Raw genomic sequence first — 21,848 nt, 5'->3', positions numbered from 1 at the left:
GCATAATTTGCTGAGTATCAGCCAGCTTTGTGATAAAGGTAATTTAGTAACCTTCAACTCAGAAGCCTGTGTTGTGACTAATAAAAGGAGCAACAAAGTGGTTCTCACTGGTGTGAGAAAAGGAAATGTGTACCTAGCTGACTTCAACTCATCAAATGCAGAATCCGTTACTTGTCTTATCAGCAAAGCAAGTCAGGATGAAAGTTGGTTATGGCATAAGAAGCTATCCCATTTAAACTTCAAGACCATAAATGAGCTAGTAAAGAAGGAACTGGTTAGAGGCATTCCTCTAGTGGAGTTTTCTAAGGATGGATTGTGTGATGCCTGCCAAAAGGGAAAGCAGATTAAAGCATCATTCAGAAAGAAACTTGATTCAACAATTGAAGAACCTTTGCAACTGCTACACATGGATTTGTTTGGACCAGTTAATGTGTTGTCCATTTCAAGGAAAAGATATTGCCTAGTAATTGTAGATGATTTCTCAAAGTTCTCTTGGACATATTTCCTAAAGTCTAAAGATGAGGCTAGTGAAATCATCATCAATCACATAAGATAAGTCAATAATCATCCTGACTTCAAAGTAAGAAGAATCAGGAGTTATAATGGAACTGAGTTCAAGAATTCTGTCATGAGAGCATTTTGTGAAGAAAATGGAATTTTGCATGAATTTTCAGCAGTAAGAACCCCACAACATAATGGAGTAGTGGAAAGGAAGAACAGATCACTTATTGAAGTTGCCAGAATAATGCTTGAAGAATCTAAATTGCCAACTATTTCTGGGCTGAAGCTGTAAACACTGCATGCTACACTCGGAATATTTCTCTTATCAATCAAGCAAAATGCATGACTCCTTATCAATTGTTCAGGAACAAGAAGCCAACTCTAAATTTTCTTCATGTCTTTGGCTGGAAATGCTATATCTTGAGAAATCAAACTGATCAGAATGGGAAGTTTGATGCTAAAGTAGATGAAGGAATTTTTGTTGGATATGCTGTTGGTAAAGCATATAGAGTCTACAATCTAAGAACCAACATTGTTGTGGAATCAATACATGTTGTGTTTAATGATAAAAAGATTGAAGGAATGCAAGATGGAGACTACCATGAAAGCCTCAAATTTGACAATATGGAGATAGTTAGTGATGACAGTGATAATGAAAGTGATCCAGAAACAGTATTAAAGGATAATGCAGAAAAATCTACTACCAATGGAGCACAAGATTCAACATCTGTCGAGTTGCAAAATGCTTCATCCGTCGGGAGACAATCTTCCTTATCCGTCGGAAGGCAATCTGCTTCATCCATCGGTACTCAAAATTCACCATCCGTCGGGTTATCAAAAGGAGCAGGAAGTCAGGATAGATCACCTATAGAAAGTTCCCCTTTCTCAAATCAAAGATCCACAAACTCAGGGGGAGTTTCTAATAATCAAAACTCAATCACACATCAAGACAACAATGAGGCCTCTTCATCTAGAGCTAATCTACCTCAACAAAGAAAATGGACAAAAGATCACCCCTTTGAGCTCATAATTGGTGATGTATCTTCTAGAGTTCAAACAAGGAGAGCAACTCAAGAAGAATGTCTGTACATCAGCTTTCTTTCTAAGGAAGAACCAAAGAAGGTAGAAGAAGCTTTGTTGGATCCTGATTGGATTTTAGCTATGCAGGAGGAGCTAAACCAATTTGAAAGGAACAATATATGGAAGCTGGTGCCCAAGCCTAAAGGAAAGAATCCAATAGACACCAAATGGGTATTCAAAAACAAGATGGATGAAAATGGCATAGTAGTCAGGAACAAAGCTAGATTGGTTGCTAAGGGCTATTGTCAACAAGAAGGAATAGATTTTGATGAAACATTTGCTCCTGTTGCAAGACTTGAAGCCATCAGAACCTTCTTAGCCTATGCAGCCCATGCCAATTTCAAGGTCTATCAAATGGATGTCAAAAGTGCCTTTCTGAATGGAGATTTGGAGGAGGAAGTATATGTCAGTCAACCTCCTGGTTTTGAAGATCTAAATTTTCCAGAACATGCCTATTATCTTTTGAAAGCACTTTATGGACTAAAGCAAGCACCTAGAGCCTGGTATGACAGTTTATCAAAGTTCCTTTTGGAAAATCACTTCACAATGGGTACTGTAGATAAAACTTTATTCTTTAGAAATGTTAATGGCTCTAGCATACTTGTTCAAATTTATGTAGATGATATTATTTTTGGCTCTACAAATGAGAAACTTTACAAAAAGTTTGCCAAATTGATGCAAAGTAAGTATGAAATGAGTATGATGGGAGAACTAACTTACTTTCTTGGTTTGCAAGTTAAGCAAGTTAGTGATGGAATATTCATTAGTCAAACTAAATACATTTTTGATCTTTTAAAGAAGTTTAATATAATGGATTGCACATCTGTAAAAACTCCGATGGCTACTGCAACTAAGCTTGAATTAAACACTACTGAAAAATCTGTGAATATGTCAAGTTATAGAGGCATGGTTGGCTCACTTCTATACTTAACAGCTAGTAGGCTAGATATAATGTTTGCTACATGTTTATGTGCTAGATTTCAGGCTGACCCTAGAGAATCTCACTTAGTAGCTATTAAGAGAATTCTCAGATATCTCAAGGGAACACCAAAACTTGGCATTTGGTACCCTAGAGATTCTGGTTTTGATCTAACTAGTTATTCAGATGTAGATTATGCAGGTTGTAGAATTGATAGAAAAAGTACAACAGGAACCTGTCAATTTCTAGGAAACAAGCTTGTGTCCTGGTTCAGTAAAAAGCAAAATTCAGTTTCTACTTTAACAGCTGAAGCTGAATATTGCTGCTGGCAGTTTCTGTGTACAAATTTTATGGATGAAAAATCAACTGCTAGACTATGTTTTGCAAGTTGAAAGGATTCCTATTTTCTGTGATAACACAAGTGCAATTGCCATCACTGAAAATCCAGTACAACATTCAAGGACAAAGCACATAGACATCAAGTATCACTTCATAAGGGAACATGTAATGAATGGTACTGTGGAACTACATTTTGTTCCAAGTGAGAAGCAGCTTGCAGATATTTTTACCAAGCCACTGGATAAATCCACCTTCTCAAGGTTGGTAAGTGAGTTAGGTATGCTTAATTATTCTTAAATCTTTATGAGATAATTTGAAAGTTGTAATGCAGCCAGAAATTTAAATTGATTTTTCAGTCATAGATGAAATTTTGGCTAAGTCAAAATTTACATCTCGACGGATGATCTTTATCCATCGAGTTTGATCATCCGTCGGAATACTATTTGCTAATAAAAATCAATTATTTTTCTGGAATATTTTATGACTCGACGGATAACAGTTTATCCTCATCCGTCGAATTGTCTTAATCCTAGCCGTTAATTTCCTGAACATTATCCATCGAGTATACTTACAGTTTGTAAGCATAACACGACAGATAATTGATGGAATTTTTACAGTTTATTTTTAAACGGCTATTTTAGGCAATTTTAATTGGCTACTTTATTTTACTTTAATATTTTTGGCAGTTATTTTTGAGATAGTATAAAAACCTATTTCATTTCCATTGCTTTTCTTTTATCATTCTCAAATTATCTGCTCAATTTCTTTCTCTTTCAAAGCACTTACTCTCTCTCTCTGCAAGCTCTTATTCTCTAACAATGGCGCCTGTTGTCAAGATTATGTCTCAAACTGGGTTCATTTATGAGAAGAATAACTTCACAGCCTTAGTGAACAAGGGGATTCAGCATTCTGGTGACTACCACAAAATGATGGATTTTGTGAAGAACTGCAAGCTTAACTACGCCATGCTAGAATCACCCACCATCTTTTGTGAAGTTGTTGAAGAGATGTGGACCACTACAACATACAATTCAACTGATAAGACCATCACACTCACTATCAAAGGTAATAAATTCTGTATTAATAGTGATGATATCAAAGCATGTTTCAAAATTCCTGACAATAATGTGACCTCACCACACACAGATACTGATATAGTTAATATGCTTAATTCCATGAACTATGCTCTTTCTACTTCTAAGTTGAGTGACATTAGGAGATTGGGTCTCAGAAAGGAATGGAGTTTCATGTATGATATAGTGACAAAGGTCTTTTCTGGTAAAGTCAGTAATTTTGATTCTGTTAATATTTCCATGCTTAACATGCTCTACATGCTAGTTACATATAAGTACTTTAATTTTAGTGACCTTGTTCTGTTTGAGTTGGGTTTTAAATTAGGAGAGTTAAACAAGAGGGGTAAAAGTGTTTATTATGCTAGATTTTTCATGATGTTAGCTAACCATCTCTGTGAGTAAATTGTGCTTGAGAACCCAAACAACAAATTAGATTGTTGGGTTCAAGAGAGAAAGATTATTGCATATTTGAATAGGGCAAATCATCACAAGGAGGTGCCACTCTTCTATTTCCCTATAATGGAAGCACCTCAGGTAAGTGAGGTAAGTTCATCTATCCCTACTACTATTCCAACCTCACTAGTTTCTTTGAGTTCTAGTGTAGCTATGGCAACTGTATCAATGACCCAACAGTTTCCTACCAAAGCTACCAAATCAACAAAAACTTCAAAATCCAAATAAAAGAAAGCCCCCTCTGGTATCTCTCAAAAGATGCCAGTTGCAAAATCCACCAAAACCAAAGAGGGGAGTGTGAAGGTGGGCAAGATAGGTGAGCGAAAGGGTGAATATAAAAGAAACCCTAAGGATAAGGATGGAGAGTTGAGTGGTTCCCAGCCTAGCCATACTGCAGTTTCCCAACAAACTGCAGTGCTTAAAAAGGATAAAAGCTCATTTCTAGTTGCATCCTCCCAAAAGGATGTAACTATTGAACAAAGTTCTTAACCAAGAGCACAGGCCAAGAGGGTAAGGGACACAAGCTCATCCCAAACTTATGCCAGAAAGAAGAAATCCAAAACCCTTGGGGATGCACAGGGTACACACACTGTGCAAACTGGTGCTACAGACACAGTCACTGCACCTTCTCAAACTCAGCTTGATGTGGCTCCAATAAATGTGGAGTCACAGCCAAATTCTCTAGTAATAGAAGCACCTCAAACACCAAATTCTCCTACTATTTCTCTGGATATGGATATGATCAACACATCAATTCCTGATTCCCCTTCTTTAACTTTGCTGGGGAAGCCAAAATCTAATGCAAGTGAGCATCATCTTTTAGATGATTTGTTGGCTCACTTGCCAATTCTTTCAAGAACTGTTGTATCATCTGTGCCCAAAATATCATCAATCAGCACAGAGTCCACAATAGTTTCTATTCCTAGTTCATTCATTTCTACTCTCTCGATGGATATTGCTCATCCGTCGAGTAGTGACTGTATCCCGATGGATAAGCTTAACAGCAGTTATCCGTCGGTTAGCAATCACTAACCCGATGAATATTACTCATCCGTCAAGTGTCTCTGCACAACTTCAAACTTTATTTATTTCAAGTGCAGAAGACTTATTGGTTGTCTAGTCATTCTTAGGATTGAGGGAAGAGAGTGTTATGAGTGAGAGTCTGGGTTGCTCCCAGGAAAAAGGAGAGGAAAAGAGTGAAACTATGCAATCCATTTCTTCAGGATTGGCAAAAGAGAGTGAGAGGAGTCCCACCTTAGATGGTGAAGGTGAGGGTGTGAGGGTGGGGAGCCAGGGTGAGACCCCGATGCAACAAAAGAGAGAACACGAGAGAAATGCAGGTACAGGAGCTATAAGGATGGATGTCATTGCTAGTGAGTTAATGAATGTCCAGGATGCAGACAGGGAGGGACTATCTCAAGAACCTCAAGCTATTATAGATTCCACCTCCCTTGATGTTGAGGCATTTACTCACCCTGTTCCAGCTTATCAACTTCTAGCTGAACAGGGCAATGACAATACAGAAAGGATGCTCAATCTAGTGCATACCACTCAGTCAATGCTAAGGGCTAAGGACGCCATCACAGCTTTGCCTTCTATAGCTGGTGATGTGGATTATGAGACTGGTGGTTCAGTAAATTTCTTTGGTGATAAAGGTGGAGATAGTGAAGAAGAGGCATTGGACATAGGGGGAGAAGTAGGTTCAAGTTCTAGATCAGGAATGCCATCATGGGCATTTTCAAAGCACTGTGATGAACACTACTTCAAGACAACCCTGATTCAACTAATCAATCAGACAAATACTGCTCTTCAAATCACTACAAATTCCAACACCAAGAAGCTCCTTCAAGCACATCTTGCTTCTCTACAACTATAACAAATTCAAGGCTTCCAACATGCTAGAGATGTTAACACCATCAAGGGTGATATTGATGAAATGAAGAAGGCTCTTTTAGATAAAATGGATTCTAAGCTTCCAGAAGCCACAATGCTTGACATCAAGAGGCAACTAAGGAAAAATTCTGATCTTGCAACAAAGATAGATGCTTTAGATACAAGAATGTCAGCTATGGAAGCATCTCTAACATCCATTCATCTTCATCAAGCCCAACAGACAGATTTACTTCAGAAACTGGTGGATGCTCAAACCTCCTCTACTCAACTTGATGATAACAAAAAGGGGTAGAAAGGACCAAGTGAGGGGGAGAAGCTTTAAATTCATATCAGTAAAGTAATTATGCCCGCAATTACTTTCACCAAGCCACCAGTAACAGATAGTATAGATCTGATCAATGCAGCAGCAGCCAACATAAGAGCAGCTAAAAATGAGCAGTTGAAACCAATCAACTGGGAGAAAATTGATGAGGATATACAAAAGAATTTTGGGCTAGTAAAGGAGCCAGTTAAGTCAGATATTCATCACTCTGAAGTCAAACAGATCTCTGTGAATGAAATGAGCGTGAACTATTTGGAAAGAGGACAACCATCCTGCATCAAATCTCCAAAGGGTGAAATTATTCTGAAGCCATGGGTGAGCTATCCAAAATCATCATTGAAGAACCATGTGGATACAGTGTATGAGATACCTAAACCTGATGAGAAGAAACTTATGTCAAGATCAATTGCCTTCTACAAGGATCCAGCTGATTCAGATTTAAAGAGAAGAATTGCTAAAGCTTTCAGGAATGGGAAAGAAATTTGTGTGGTGGCTGGACATCCTCAATTTGCTCAAGCAAAGAGAGAAGAAAAGATTGAAGCAGGAAAAGAAGCAAGCTATTCTAGATGCCAAAAAGGCTAAGCAAAATAAAGAGCATGCTGCTATCTTGGCCAAGCTACAAGCTGTGAAACCATCACAACAGATTCCTTCTCAGCCATCTGGAATCACTGAATCTCAAGATCCAAAGAAGCAAGTTCAATCAGAACAGAAGAAATCTCCAAGATACAAGGAATTGGCCAAAAGAACCAAAAGGAAACTGGATTTTATTGATAAGGAATTGAAGGACCAGTTTTCTAAGGAATCCACTTCAACTACAACTCAAGCATCAAAACCCACTGTGGTATTTGAAGACATCAAGGTGGTGGATCCTTACAGGAACATTCACGGTGAACCTATTGTGCCTAAGGATGAACCAATAGACTGGGAGAGCCTACCAATTCCTGACTTCAATTTTCCAATCCTTAACAAGACAAAGAGAACAAAGTCAAGGGCAGTCAAGAAAGTGAAGTTGTTACCTCTCAAATCAAAATCTCTAGTACAAGCTAAATCAAAAGTCAACAAGGGAGATTACATGTACTTGTGTGACATCAAGGAATTCTCTGATCTAAATCTCTATCTAGATGAACTAGAAGAAGTGAGAGGGATTGATGCATACAGAAACCTACCTGAAAGGCTAGTTTTCAAGTACAAGGGATGAAAGGAGATTCAATGGCCACTTCACAGGATCCTTCACGAAAGCCAAGTTATACTGATTAAGGTTTATTCATCTTTCAAGAAGAACTTTGGGTTCAATGTAACTGCAAAAAGATTGGTTCTAAAGAAGATTGAAGAACTGAGGAGTTTTAGAGCTAAAGATGCACTCCCAAAGACTCTAATTATTCCTTATACAGGGAAAAGAGTGCATCTAAGGCCCTACTGGCTGATGGAGTTCATTGATGACAAAGTGGTTAGAAGATTTTTCAGATTAGAAGACCAATTGAGCATCTCTAGCAATGAGACTCTCTTGGAGATGCAAGAAAAGCTAAATCTCTCAGAATCTGATGAACTGGAATTCCACAGACAGCTCCAAAATCAGATAGATGAAAACAATAGAAAGCTTGGAAAGAGATCCAGACCTTCAAGGAACTAGATAAATCTGCTCAGGCTAGATGAGCACCTTGAAAATGACTATGAGCTAAACTTTGCACATTTTGTTAATTGAAGCACTTTACAGTTTTATCTATCTACTTTCAAAGTTGTATTTTTAGGGTGTTTTGTTATCATCAAGTCTCTTTTAATTTATGGCTACAATTCCAGTAGACATAAATTGGGGAAGATTGTTGTGTATATGTTGTGAACTTGATGATTTCATTAACAAAACACCTTGGTAGATTTTACTTAGTGAAAAATGTAGCACTCGACGGATAAGGATTATAGTCCCGACGGATGATACAATATAGTCCCGACGGATGATGATTTATTATACATCGAGTGAGTAGCTTATGTAACAATAAGTCTGTAGCACATTTCTGCATACACATTGTTTAGATTCTGTAAGTAGTACTCAAGTCATGTTGACTTTATCTAGATATGCAGAATAGGTTGATTAATTGTATATAGATGATGTCTTGTAATCCTACATAAATGAAATGAAGTCAAGTGTCATATTGCTACCCGACGGATAATCAACAATGCCATTCGACGGATGATCAACTAGACAACCCGACGGATGATCACGAACTCGACGGATGATCATGAACCCGACGGATAAAGAATTCAAATTTCTGTTGACAATGACAACACAGTCACATGCGTCGAGTGTATGCATATAGAATATGGAAGCCTATTCAACTGGGTTTTAAAGAACAAAGAAGTATTGCCATTTCCATGCTATTATGAAGATATTCAAATATGCTGGAATAGAGTAATGAAGTAGCATAGTATTAGACTTGATAGTTTTTGTTTTATTATCTTGTCTTATTACTTTGTGATCTTGGTGATATATAAACCAAGAAGCAGCAAATAGAACAATAACCTAAGAAACTAAGCAACCAAGAGAGAAACATTTGTAAGCTGTATTCTCAGTATTTCTCTGTATTCTTATTTGTTCATTTGTAAGCAGTTGTGAGCTATTTGCTACATAGAGTTCTCTTGATATATTATATATCTCTGGTGGATACATTCAAATCCACCAGAAAGTTTTTAAAGACTTGTGTTTTTAATTACTAGTGTTTTGATTCATTTCAAGTTATTATTCCGCACTCTGCAAATCAATTCACTCTGATATATATATTTAAGTTAGAACAATTTTATTTGTGAAAAAGTTTCAAGAATTTCATTCAACCCCCCTTCTGTAATTCTTGTTGCATTGTTAAGGGACTAACAATTATGATAATAATTATCAACAAATACAATTATTACCCAATCCAATTATATCTTGTATCACCAACCCATACCACATATTGGGTTTAAACCCAACAATCATCCCCTTCAACAAAATACTCCAGATCAGGTTGAATGGTAACCATCAGGGCCGATGCCTCCCCTCAAACGAATTCATTCATCCCATTCTTCCAACTTTTGAGAATCACTAAAACTCGTACAACGAACTCCAAACTACCATTTTTCATCATAACGACATATCCATCCACAAAATTATGTGCATCAATCACGAGTGCCTCCTTTCATCATTGAGTCACCCGATCCTTACTTTCACGATCCTTCTACCAGTTGAAGAAGAACAACAACATCATCCAAAAACTTTCACCAGGTTGATCAACTATCAAACTATTGAAACTATTACAATGATCTCTTCCATCTTCCATCTCGAGTCCGGACGAATTGATTCACGGTGCAAGTCAACCGCCATATCACACGTAACTTTGTCAACAATCCATCACGTACTCTATCATACCAATAAACCTCGAACTTTCCTCCAGCCCAATTTATCATGAACCCGAACCTCGGCTCTTGACACCACTTGTTAGGAGGAAAGACAAACACATATTCGAGATTCAATTATACCAATACAAAGTACACACATAATAATTTATTTGATGCAGAAAACCTATGTCCCAATTTGTATTATTACTCAAAAAATATCAATAACACATCAATACATAACACTTCAATGGTGTCTCAAACTAATACTTGAGCCAACCAATGCTCAAGCATCTCTCGCACGATACCTAAGACGACTACATCTCTTAAGCACACCTCAAAATAATAACATGGCTATGTATATATAGCCATCACAAACTTAGCCAACAAGACATACCTAATCTTATTATAATAATAATTGTCTACCCATATAATTATTACACAATCCCATTATGATAAGAATTGTCAACACATATATTTATTACCCAATCCAATTATGTCTTGTATCACCAACCCCATACAACGTATTGGGTTTAAACCCAACATATTGCTCCCTCTTGTGCCTCTTGCTGAGGGCTCATCATTTTTGTCATTTGGTGGGGGCACTATATGGTAGCCGACTCCTCCTGTCTTGTGCCTTTTTACTTCTCGCACAACCCATTCATTGAGCTTGTCATTACCAATCAGACCCTTTATTTGCTCCTTCAGTTGCCAACAATCTGCGGTCTCATGCCCTGTCTGCTCATGAAAAGTGCAATACTTTTTGGTGTCCTTGGTTCTGAATCTATTCTTTTGAGGAGGCTTCTTGAACATGCCCTTATTCATATTTATGACATATATGTGTTCAATGGAAGTGACCAAGAGAGTGTGGGTGGGCTCTCTCCTGTACCCCGTCATTCCTTATTGTGGGGTCCCATCCCTTGTGCTTCGGTCCCTTTTAGGGCTCTCACTGTGACCTCTACCATTTCCTTTGGGACTTCAGGACATCTTTCTCTTACTTCCCTTCCCCTTACTGTTACTGTTGTTGCTGCCTCCACTCTTTTTCAAATCCCGCATAGAGTTTTCTACCCACTTGAAGGATTCTGCTTGGGCATGAAAGTCAACAAGAGTAAAGGGAGTTTGTGCTTGCATATGCTTCTAGAATTTCGTTCTTTCCCTGAGCCCAACAATTAGAAAAAAAATTGATAGCTTCCTTAATTGCATATCTCACTTGGGGGACTTCTGAATTGAAACTTATGAAGTAATCTTGAAGCGTTTCACCCTCCATCTGCCTGATATTGGCCAGAGTGGCCACATGGGAGCATGGAGCATTAAGTTCCTCAATCTTTAAACCTCCGATCTTTATAATAGGAGGAGCCTTGCTGGGAGGCTTAGCAGAGTTGCATTGGAGTGCCCCTCATCATCATTGCTGAGTGGCATTTATGTCATCTTATAACGCTCTGTAAAGCTTTGAATTGGTGTTTTGTACTCAAGTTGTTGGTGTTTTTGACGTGTTTTTGTAGTAATTTACATTTCAGGCTTACATCAGGAAGTCGGGTGATCTAGCATTATTTTGATGCTAAATTGGTGTAAGGATAGTGTTTAGACTAAAAGCTCGTGAAAAGACCAACTCAACCAGCAAGAAAAGAAGAAGTCGGAAATTTTTCCATAGAGTCAGCGCCCGTGCTGTAGTAACGCGCGGTCGTGCTAGGATTGCAGAAGTACAGCGCGCCCACGCTGGTGAAGCGCGCGGCCGCGCCGGGTCGAATTCAAAGAATCATGTTTTAACTCTGATTTTGATCTAAAAGACTTTTAATCTGCATGGGCTGCTATATAAACATAATTTATGTTCGTTTTTTATAATAAGACGTACCAGAGCTTAAGGAGAAGGCGTAAGAAGACCGTAGATCATAAATCAACCAAGGCGAAGAGGATCTAGTTTATTCTTGTGATTTTTTGTTTTAAGTTGTAACTTTGGATGCTAGTTTTCTTGCTTGTGAACCTACACTCTTATTTCGTACTTGGTTTATTATTTATTCAGTATAAAGACTATGTTTATTATACCATGCTTTCATCGGAACCCACGATGATGATGAGTCCGATTATGGGCTAATCGTTATCATGGGGTTCTAGCGGATTTATTTATCGATTTCTTTAGTTAATTTGTTTCGATGCCTTAGTGTGTGGTGATTGTATGATATCCTAGTATTGGTTGTGCTTATTCGTCTTATGAGCATCGCGAACTTATAAGATAGCGTGTTAATCTCTAATAAAGTGAAAGTGAAATTAGGGGTTTAGAACTTGCCATGCTAACATAGGTTCATGTATTTGATATGCATGATTCGTAGGTAATTTTAACCATCTTACTTGCCCTATGTAATCATGATAGATAACTCGTGCGTTAAACCGTTATGTTGTCAAATTTTATAGACATATAGGGTCTCAATATAATTGGTGTCTATTCAGCTTATATCTCTTTTGTGGATGTCTAGTAGTATGGTATTCGTACAACGAAAGTTGGCATTTATCAGTTTCGTGTCATCTGATTAGTGTCATCGCCATTGCATGCTAAGGTTAAGAATGAAAAGGCTATTGAATGAAGTATTTAATGAAGTTAGAATCCCATGTTTGTGTCATATAGTATTCAACTCTCTTTATTCTCTTAGTTAATGTTCCTTAGTATAATATCTTAGTTAATTGTAGTTACCAACCCCAATTAGTTATTCGTCTTAGCATTGGATAATAACCATACCCTTGTTGCGTAAGTACATTGATTAAAATTAACTTAAACCAGTCCATGTGGGAAAGAACTAGAATTAATTCTATATTACTTGCGATAACGTATACTTGCTTGAATATTAATGCGTGTTCTAGCCCTAACAAGTTTTTGGCGCCACTGCCGGGGACTCGTGGTTAATTTTTAGTTTATGTGTTTTTATCATTGGCCGTTAAAGTTCATTGACTCAGACATTGTTACTTACTTATTTCCTTGACGTGTTTCAGGTACTCTAGCGAGCGTGTATGCATACGCGTTCTCGGTCTCGTAAGAGAACACTGGATCAAGCTGAGGAAGAAGTTGTAGGAGCTAAGGGTGTTTTCGAGGAAGTTCTTGTCGAGGAGAAAGTTGAAGAAGAAGCACTTAGTGCAATGGGAGAACCAAAAGCAAATCTGAAGGCTTTGATGGATTACTCTCAACCGAAGATAAATGATATTCAATCTAGCATTGTTTGACCAGCCATCTCGGCTAATACCTTTGAGATCAAGTCGAGCATGATTCAGATGATACAGAATTCAGTTCAATTTGGGGGTTCTTCGACAGAAGACCCCAACATGCACATCAGAGATTTTATCGAGATCTACGACACTTTTAAGTTCAATTGAGTTTCTGAAGATACTATAAAGTTGAGGCTTTTCCCATTCTCTCTGCGGGATAAAGCGAAGTGTTGGTTACATTCTCTACCACCAGGGTCTATCACCAATTGGGAGGATCTTGCTCAAAAATTCTTAACTAAATTCTTTCCTACGGCGAAGACTGCGACAATCAGAAACGCACTTACTCAATTTGCTCAGCAATTTGGAGAATCTTTATGTGATGTTTGGGATCGCTACAATGAGATGCTAAGAAAGTGTCATTATCATGGGATGCCTGAATGGATGATCATTAACTGTTTCTATAATGGTTTGGGTGCTACTTCAAGACCCATTCTTGATGCAGCATCAGGAGGAGTCTTGTGGGCTAAAAGCTATGATGAAGCTTATGAATTGATTGAACTGATGGCTGTGAATGAATACCAGAATCCTACTCAAAGACTATCTCAGGGCAAGGTAGCAGGAATTCTGGAGTTAGATGCAGCTAGCTGCTCAGCTTAAAGCTTTGACAACGAAGGTGGATTTTTTGGCTAATTATGGAGTTAATCAAATCACTAGTGTCTGTGAGCTTTGTGCTGGTGCCCATGAGACGGAGCAGTGTGCTATTTCTAGTGAATCAGCTCAGTTCGTGAGCAACTTTCAGAGGTCCCAGCAGCCTGTGCCAGCCACCTATCATCCTAACAACCGCAATCATACTAACTTTAGTTGGAGCAATTCTCAGAATGCGGTTCAACAGCCTTATCATCAGTATCCAGCAAAGCAGTACAACCCTCCGGGTTTTCAGCAACCACAATATGCACCAAGACAACAACTCCAGCTGCAACAGTCTAATGAAAAATCTAAATTGGAGGAGTTGAGGCTCATGTGTAAGAGCCAAGCGGTTTCTATCAAGACTTTGGAAAATCAAATTGGACAAATTGCCAATTCCCTGCTAAATCGTCAACCTGGTACACTCCCTAGTGACACTGAAGTACCAGGAAAGAGGGAAGCTAAGGAGCAGGTTAAGGAAATTACATTGAGGTCTAGGAAGGTTGCAAATCCCGAAAAATCCCAAATTTCGGAAGAAGAAGCTATGGCTGAAGAAGAAGTGCAGAAGGAAGCAGAAGTGGAACCAAGGAAGACTACTATTGAACACACTCCTTCTGAGGGTAATACAGGGGAGAAGCAGATCTATCCTCCACCTCCTTTTCCTAAGAGGCTGCAGAAGAAAAAGCTAGATAAGTAGTTTGAGAAGTTTCTGAAGGTGTTCAAGAAACTTCATATCAACATACCTTTCGCTGAAGCTATTGAATAGATGCTTAGTTATGCGAAGTTTATGAAAGGTATTCTCTCTCAGAAGGTGAAGCTTGATGACTTAGAGACCGTTGCTCACACAGAGGAATGCAGTGTTGTGCTGCAACAGAAGTTGCCTCCGAAGCTCAAAGATCCTGGAAATTTCACTATTCCTTGCACCATTGGAAAAGTTTCATTTGACAAATGCTTATGTGACTTGAGACCTAGCATCAATCTGATACCCTTGTCAATCTTCAAGAAGTTGGACCTACCTGATCCAAAGCCTACTTATATGACCTTGCAGTTGGCTGATCGATCGATTACATACCCACAAGGCATTGTGGAGGATGTTTTGGTCAAATTTGATAAACTCATATTTTTGCTGATTTTGTAATTCTTGATTTTGAGGAGGATAAGAAGATTTCCATAATCTTGGGAAGACCATTCTTGGATACTGGCCGAACCTTGATTGATGTGTAGAAGGGTGAGCTTACTATACGAGTGCTGGATCAGGATGTTACTTTTAATATGTTCAATGCAATGAAATTCCCTACGGAAAATGAGGAGTGCTTAAAGGTGGAGTTGGTCGATTATGTGGTCACTTCAGAATTTGATCAATTGCTAAGGTCTGATGCCTTAGAAAAGGCTTTGTTGGGGAATTTAGATAGTGAATATGAAAAAGATGATGAGTAGTTGCAATATCTGAATGCTTCTCCCTGGAAGCGGAAGATGGATACGCATTTTGAATCTCTTGGAATGGAGGAGCTGAACAAATCTCCAAAGCGCCTCAAGCCATCTATTGAGGAAGCTCCTACACTTGAGCTTAAACCATTGCATGAACACTTAAGGTATTTTTTTTAGGTGATACATCTACTTTTCCTGTGATTATTGCATCTGACCTTTCAGGTAGTGATGAGGAAAAACTCTTAAGAATTCTGAGAGAGTTCAAATCGGCAATTGGATGGACTATAACAGATATTAAGGGAATCAGCCCTTCGTATTGCATGCATAAAATTCTGCTAGAGGAAGGTAGCAAGCCTACTGTTGAGCAACATAGAAGGCTCAATCCAATCATGAAAGAAGTTGTGAAGAAGGAAATTCTCAAGTGGCTAGATGCAGGGATCATCTATCCCATTTCTGACAGTTCTTGGGTGAGTCAAGTTCAATGTGTGCCAAAGAAAGGAAGTATCACTGTTGTTGCTAATGAGAAGAATGAGCTCATTCCTACTTGAACAGTCACGGGGTGGAGAGTTTGCATGGACTACAGGAAGCTGAACAAGGCCAAGAGAAAGGATCACTTCCCTCTACCTTTTATTGATCAGATGCTTGACAGATTGGATGGGCATGAGTACTATTGTCTTCTGGATGGCTATTCGGGCTATAATTAGATTTGTATCACTCCAGAGGATCAGGAAAAGAATACTTTCACTTATCCATTTGGTACTTTCTCCTTTAGAAGAGTTTCTTTTGGTTTGTGTGGAGCACCTGTCACATTTTAGAGATGCATATGCCTATATTCTTTGACATGATTGGTCAGAATGTGGAGGTTTTTATGGATGATTTCTCTGTGTTTGGTGATTCTTTTGATGAGTGCTTACAAAATCTTGGCGCAGTTCTTAAAAGGTGTGTTGAGACCAATCTAGTTCTCAACTGGGAAAAATGTCACTTTATGGCGCGATAGGGCATTATTCATGGTCACAAGGTCTCTAGTCAAGATCTTGAAGTGGACAAAGCCAAGGTGGGGGTCATTAAAAATCTTCCTCCACCAATTTATGTCAAGGGAGTTCGCAGCTTTCTTGGTCATGCGGGTTTCTATAGGCGGTTCATCAAGGATTTCTCTAAAATCTCTAAACCCTTGTGCAATCTTCTGGAGAAGGATGTTCTGTTCAAGTTTGATGACGAGTGCCTAGCTGCTTTTGAGTTCTTGAAAAAGAGTTTGATCACGACACCTGTCATAACTACACCTGATTGGACTGAACCTTTTGAGATAATGTGTGATGCAAGTAACTATGCAGTTGGAGCAGTTCTTGGGCAGAGGAAGAACAACATATTTCATGTGGTCTACTATGCAAGTAAGACCCTCAATGGTGCTCAACTGAATTACACTACTACTGAGAAAGAACTTTTGGCCATTGTCTACTATTTTGAGAAGTTTCGATCTTATTTGCTTGGGACATAGGTGACAGTTTTCACTGATCATGCTGTGATTTGATATCTTGTCTCGAAGAAGGACTCGAAGCCTAGATTGATTAGATGGGTTCTTTTGCTTCAGGAATTTGAATTAGAGATCAAGGACTGAAAAGGTACTGAGAATCAAGTCGCTGATCATCTCTCGCGTTTGGAAGATCCAAGTGCAACTTCACAAGATAAGATATTAATAAATGAGTCTTTTCCCGATGAGCAGCTGTTTGGTGTACAAGAAGAAGAACCATGGTTTGCAGACATTGTGAACTACCTTGTGAGTAATATCATGCCTCCAGACTTGTCTTATGCTCAAAGGAATGAGGTTTTTCATGAGGTGAAGTGGTACATGTGGGATGAACCATATTTGTTTAGGCAAGGAGCTGACCAAATCATCAGGAGATGTATCATGTATAGCGAAACGGGGGGATCCCGTGAGACTGTCATTCGACTGTTTATGGAGGCCACTATAGTAGAGAGAAGACAGCGGCTCTTGTCCTTCAAGCGGGATTTTTCTGGCCTATATTATTTAAGGATGCGCATCACTTTATTTTGAAGTGTGATCAATGCCAGCATGTGGGTAATATGTCTAGAAGGGATGAGATGCCTCTTAATGTACTTTTCGAGGTTGAAGTCTTTGATGTTTGAGAAATCGACTTCATGGGGCTGTTTGTCTCATCTTGCAATAATCAATATATCTTGTTGGCGGTCGATTATATGTCGAAATGGGTTGAAGTTAAAGTTTTGCCGACAAATAATGTGAAGGTAGTGCTTAATTTTCTTTATAAGCAGATATTCACATAATTTGGGACTCCAAGAGTCATAATCAGTGATGAGGGATCGCATTTCTGCAATCGCAAGTTCACTCTTACGATGAAAAGGTATAATGTGAATCATCGCATTGCTACAGCATACCATCCTCAGACTAATGGTCAAGCTGAAGTGTCTAACACAGAGATCAAGCGTATTTTAGAGAAAGTGGTGTGTCCATCAAGGAAATATTGGTATTTGAAGCTTAATGAAGCTGTTTGGGCGTATAGAACAGTATACAAGACTCCACTTGGCATGTCACCGTTTTAGTTGGTTTATGGTAAGGGTGTCATTTTCCTGTGGAGCTCGAACATAAAGTGTATTGGGCTTTGAAGAAGTTGAACCTTAATTTGGATGCAGCTGGTAAGAAAAGAATACTTCAATTGAATGAACTCGACGAATTTCGGCTTCAAGCATATGAAAACAATAAAATATACAAGGAGAAAGTCAAGAGGTGGCACGATAGGGGACTGGGGCTTAAATCATTTGTACCGGGGCAACAAGTTCTTGTGTTCAACTCTCGTCTCCGTCTTTTTCCTGGAAAATTAAAGTCGAGATGGTCTGGGCCTTTCATAATCAAAACTGTGTTTTCGCATAAAGCTGTGGAGATTTTTGAGAATGATCCAGGCCAAGCGTTCAAAGTGAATGGACAGAGGTTGAAGCACTACTATGGGGATACGGCAAACTGTGAGGTGGTTAGTATCGTTCTATTATTTACTTGATCTCGAGATTCTATGTTAAGCTAACAACGTAAACCAAACGCTTCTTGGGAGGAAAGCCACGTTTGTTGTATATTAGTAGATAGAGGAAGAAGGAAAAAAAGGAGAAAAATACAAAAAAATCAGAAAAACAGAAAAATTCAGTGCCAACTACAGTAGCACGGCGCGCCCGTACTGAGAAGCGGAGCGACCGCATTGAAAAGTTAGTAGCACGTCACGCCCGCGCTGGCATGCGGGGGCGGCCACGCTGGTTTTCTAGTAGTATGACGCACCCGCGCTGCCAGGCGGGGAAATGTAAGGCAGCAAAATAACAGAAAATCGGGGACTTCAATACAAAATCAATTCAAACCCGATTTTTACTCTTCCACATCCCAAATTTCCCTCTCCAAATCAAACCCATTATTCCCAAAATTAATTCCCACTCCTTTTCCATAACTAATCTCTCCCAATCTCCTATATATACATACACTTATACACAAACTCCTCTATCACTTCTCAAACTCTCAAACACACAAATCTCTCTTACAAACTTCTATTCTCTCAAGCTTATTCAATCTCAATGGCACCAAAAAGATAATGAACCCAAGTTAACAGTAGCAACACTGATTTTTCGAGTGTGGGTGGTGTGAGGCCCAGGTTTTCAACTTTCGAGGCTGAAGTGGAGTATGCGAGGCTTCTTTCGAAGCCTATAGCCAAGAAGCGTGGTTTTCTGCCATCGGGGAAAGATGGTAAGTTGTTGGAGATGATCTGGGAGATGGGCTGGGTTGCTTTTTATGAGACACCCGCTGTTGTGCCCATGAGTGTGGTGCGTGAGTTCTACGCGAATGCTAAGGTGGAGATGAACGGGTTCACGGTGGTTAGGGGATGACGGTGGATTATAGTGCTAAGGCTATTCGTAGGGCGATTGAGCATCCCGAGAGGAGGCCGGAACAGGAGAATTGGAATGAGAAGACTCCGGAGGAGCTTAACTTAGATTTGATTGTTGCTACCCTATGTGTGACTGAGACTCATTGGAAGTTCAAGAAGGGCACGAACGAGTATTCCACTTTCCATGCATCGTGCATGAACAGGTTTGCACGTGCATGGAATTCTTTTATTTGTGCTAACATCATGCCATCTTCTCACGTACATGATGTTACTGTAGAGCGTGCACATTTGTTGTGGGGTATTCTTCAGGGAGACTATATGGATCATGGGACGGTGATTCATCAGGGTATTCTGAGGTTCTTGCGAGGGAGTACTACGGGTTCTATACCCTATGCGTCCATTGTGACGAAGCTGTGTGAGGCGGTTGGAGTTCATTGGCCCGCACATGAGCAGCTGCAGCTCCCGAGTGCCCCGATTGATAGTTCGACACTGTTAAATATGAGAAGTGGTATGGTGGGAAGCCCAATCCTAAGGGGCTTGAATACTCTTATGATCATCTGCCAGGTGGAAGGCCAGTTCCTCAGGCATATGCTGGTGGCACGACGCAGGCGAGTAGAGCAGCTTGGAGAGCTGAGTTGGGAGAGGTCGGTCCTTCGGGATCGCAGCAGCAGCAGGAGGAAGCACAGGGCAGTGCTGGGATGAGTTCAGCGCAGTATAGGCGTTTTTTAAGGAGGATGGATGCGATGCATGACATCCATAGTCACTTTGCAAAGGACCTTACCCAGACATTGGGGACTGCATTCAGAGCCACAGGAGTTGACATTCAGTTGCCAGTATTCGGTGAGGATTCTGTATATCCGCCTCCATACACTCCTGACACACCACCCCTTTAGGGTGATGACCCTGATTCTGAGTAGGTTTTCCTGAATCCTTGCTATTACCTTCACTGAGGACAGTGAATATTTTAAGTTTGGAGGTAGTAGTTAAGGATTATGTGTTTTGTGTGAGTCACATAGAGTTTACATATTCATACTAGTTTAGTTCATATAGTTGCATATTTGTCATGTAGTAGTTTTTTATATTTTTGTAGTTTTTATTTTATTTTTGTATGATAGATTGTTCATATAATTTCATGCATTTGCATTATAACATGATCCCTTAGATGATTTTTTCGATTGATTTGTGATATTGATGCTAGTGTAGTGATGTCGTGTTTAGTGATGTTAAGTCTTATTGAACTGATTTGCATGCTAGAGACAATTGTTTTTCCCAGAGTCTTATAGGTTGTTTGAGTGCTAGATCATGGTCATGGTTTATTTGTTTGTCAAGGTTTAATCACTTGTTTATATTTAGAATTTGGGATATTTTCTTAATGATAAAATAACATGGATATTTAAAAATTGGAGAAAATTGGATATCATTGCTAGTTATTGTGGCTAGGTTTCAAATGGCTAGTAGCCGGCTCATTTTATATGAGTAGTCTAGGGTTGAGCGAGATGGAGCGAAACACACTCGTTCAGAAATATGTGAAAAAAGAGAGAAAAAAATATGAAAAAAATGTGTTTATGCATAATTGATCATGAGTGGGCTCTTTAGTACTCGGGTTATTAAGTTCATAGGGGACTTTGTGCCTAGTGACCTAAGGCTTTTATAGTCTGGGATCCACTAGCCTAACGCTCGCTACATGGGTATTATTGTATAAGCCTTTTGTGGACCTCACTCATTGCACAATCAAATAAACATATTTGTGTTGTTTATGTGTTGTGAATAAAAGCATGAATCCTTGTAAAACTCCGATTTAAAAGTTGAAGTGTTATAAGTCATTTTGAGTTTAGCTTTTATTCTAGTTATAACCTTGTGATTGCCTTGATGAGTAGTGAGTCATGATTATTGATCTAGTTGTGATAGTATATCTGTAAGCATTTGCACACACGCACGTGTCTGGCTTGTAAGTTGATTTGTGGGATTTAATTGATCTTTGTGCGAATAACTGCATTTTTTGAGATGTTGCTTGTTGATTGGTTTAGTTATTCTATGGGGATCGTTGCATTCATATAGTTTAGATTCATGCAATTTTATTTCTTGTTCTTTGAGTCTGTTTATGCTTGAGGACAAGCATCGATTCAAGTTTGGGGGTATGTTGAGTGGAATTTATGTCATCTTATAACGCTCCGTAAAGCTTTGAATTGGTGTTTTGTACTCAAGTTGTTGGTGTTTTTAACGTGTTTTTGTAGTATTTTGCATTTCAGGCTTATATTGAGAAGTCAGGTGATCTAGCATTGTTTTGATGCTAAATTGGTGTAAATATGGTGTCTAGACTAAAAGCTCGTGAAAAGACCAACTCAACCAACAAGAAAAGAAGAAGTCAGAATTTTTTCCAGAGAGTCAGCGCGCCCGCGTTAGTGAAGCGTGCGCCCGCGCCGGGTCAAATTCAAAGAATCTTGTTTCTACTCTAATTTTTAATCCAGAAGACTTCTAATCTGCATGGGCTGCTATATAAATATAATTTATGTTCCTTTTTCATAACAAGACGTACCAGAGCTTAAGGAGAAGGCGTAAGAAGACCGTAGTGCACAAATCAACCAAGGCCAAGAGGATCTAGTTTATTCTTGTGATTCTTTGTTTTAAGTTATAACTTTGGATACTAGCGGATTTATTTATGGATTTCTTTAGTTAATTCGTTTCGATGCCTTGGTGAGTGGTGATTGTAT

General features: G+C 39.0%; 1 non-coding gene across 1 annotated transcript; it reads right to left on the bottom strand.

Moving 5' to 3' along the window:
* Window positions 1–13,456: 13,456 nt before the first annotated feature.
* On the bottom strand, window positions 13,457–13,563 carry LOC141709402 (small nucleolar RNA R71). The gene has a single exon (XR_012569980.1). It is a non-coding gene; the product is annotated as a small nucleolar RNA R71 (small nucleolar RNA).
* Window positions 13,564–21,848: the final 8,285 nt, after the last annotated feature.

This window comes from Apium graveolens, chromosome 2, assembly GCF_009905375.1.
Source record: "Apium graveolens cultivar Ventura chromosome 2, ASM990537v1, whole genome shotgun sequence".
Lineage (NCBI taxonomy): Eukaryota > Viridiplantae > Streptophyta > Magnoliopsida > Apiales > Apiaceae > Apium > Apium graveolens.
Note: the sequence above shows the minus strand (reverse complement) of the source record. Positions and strands in the feature narration are given on the sequence as shown.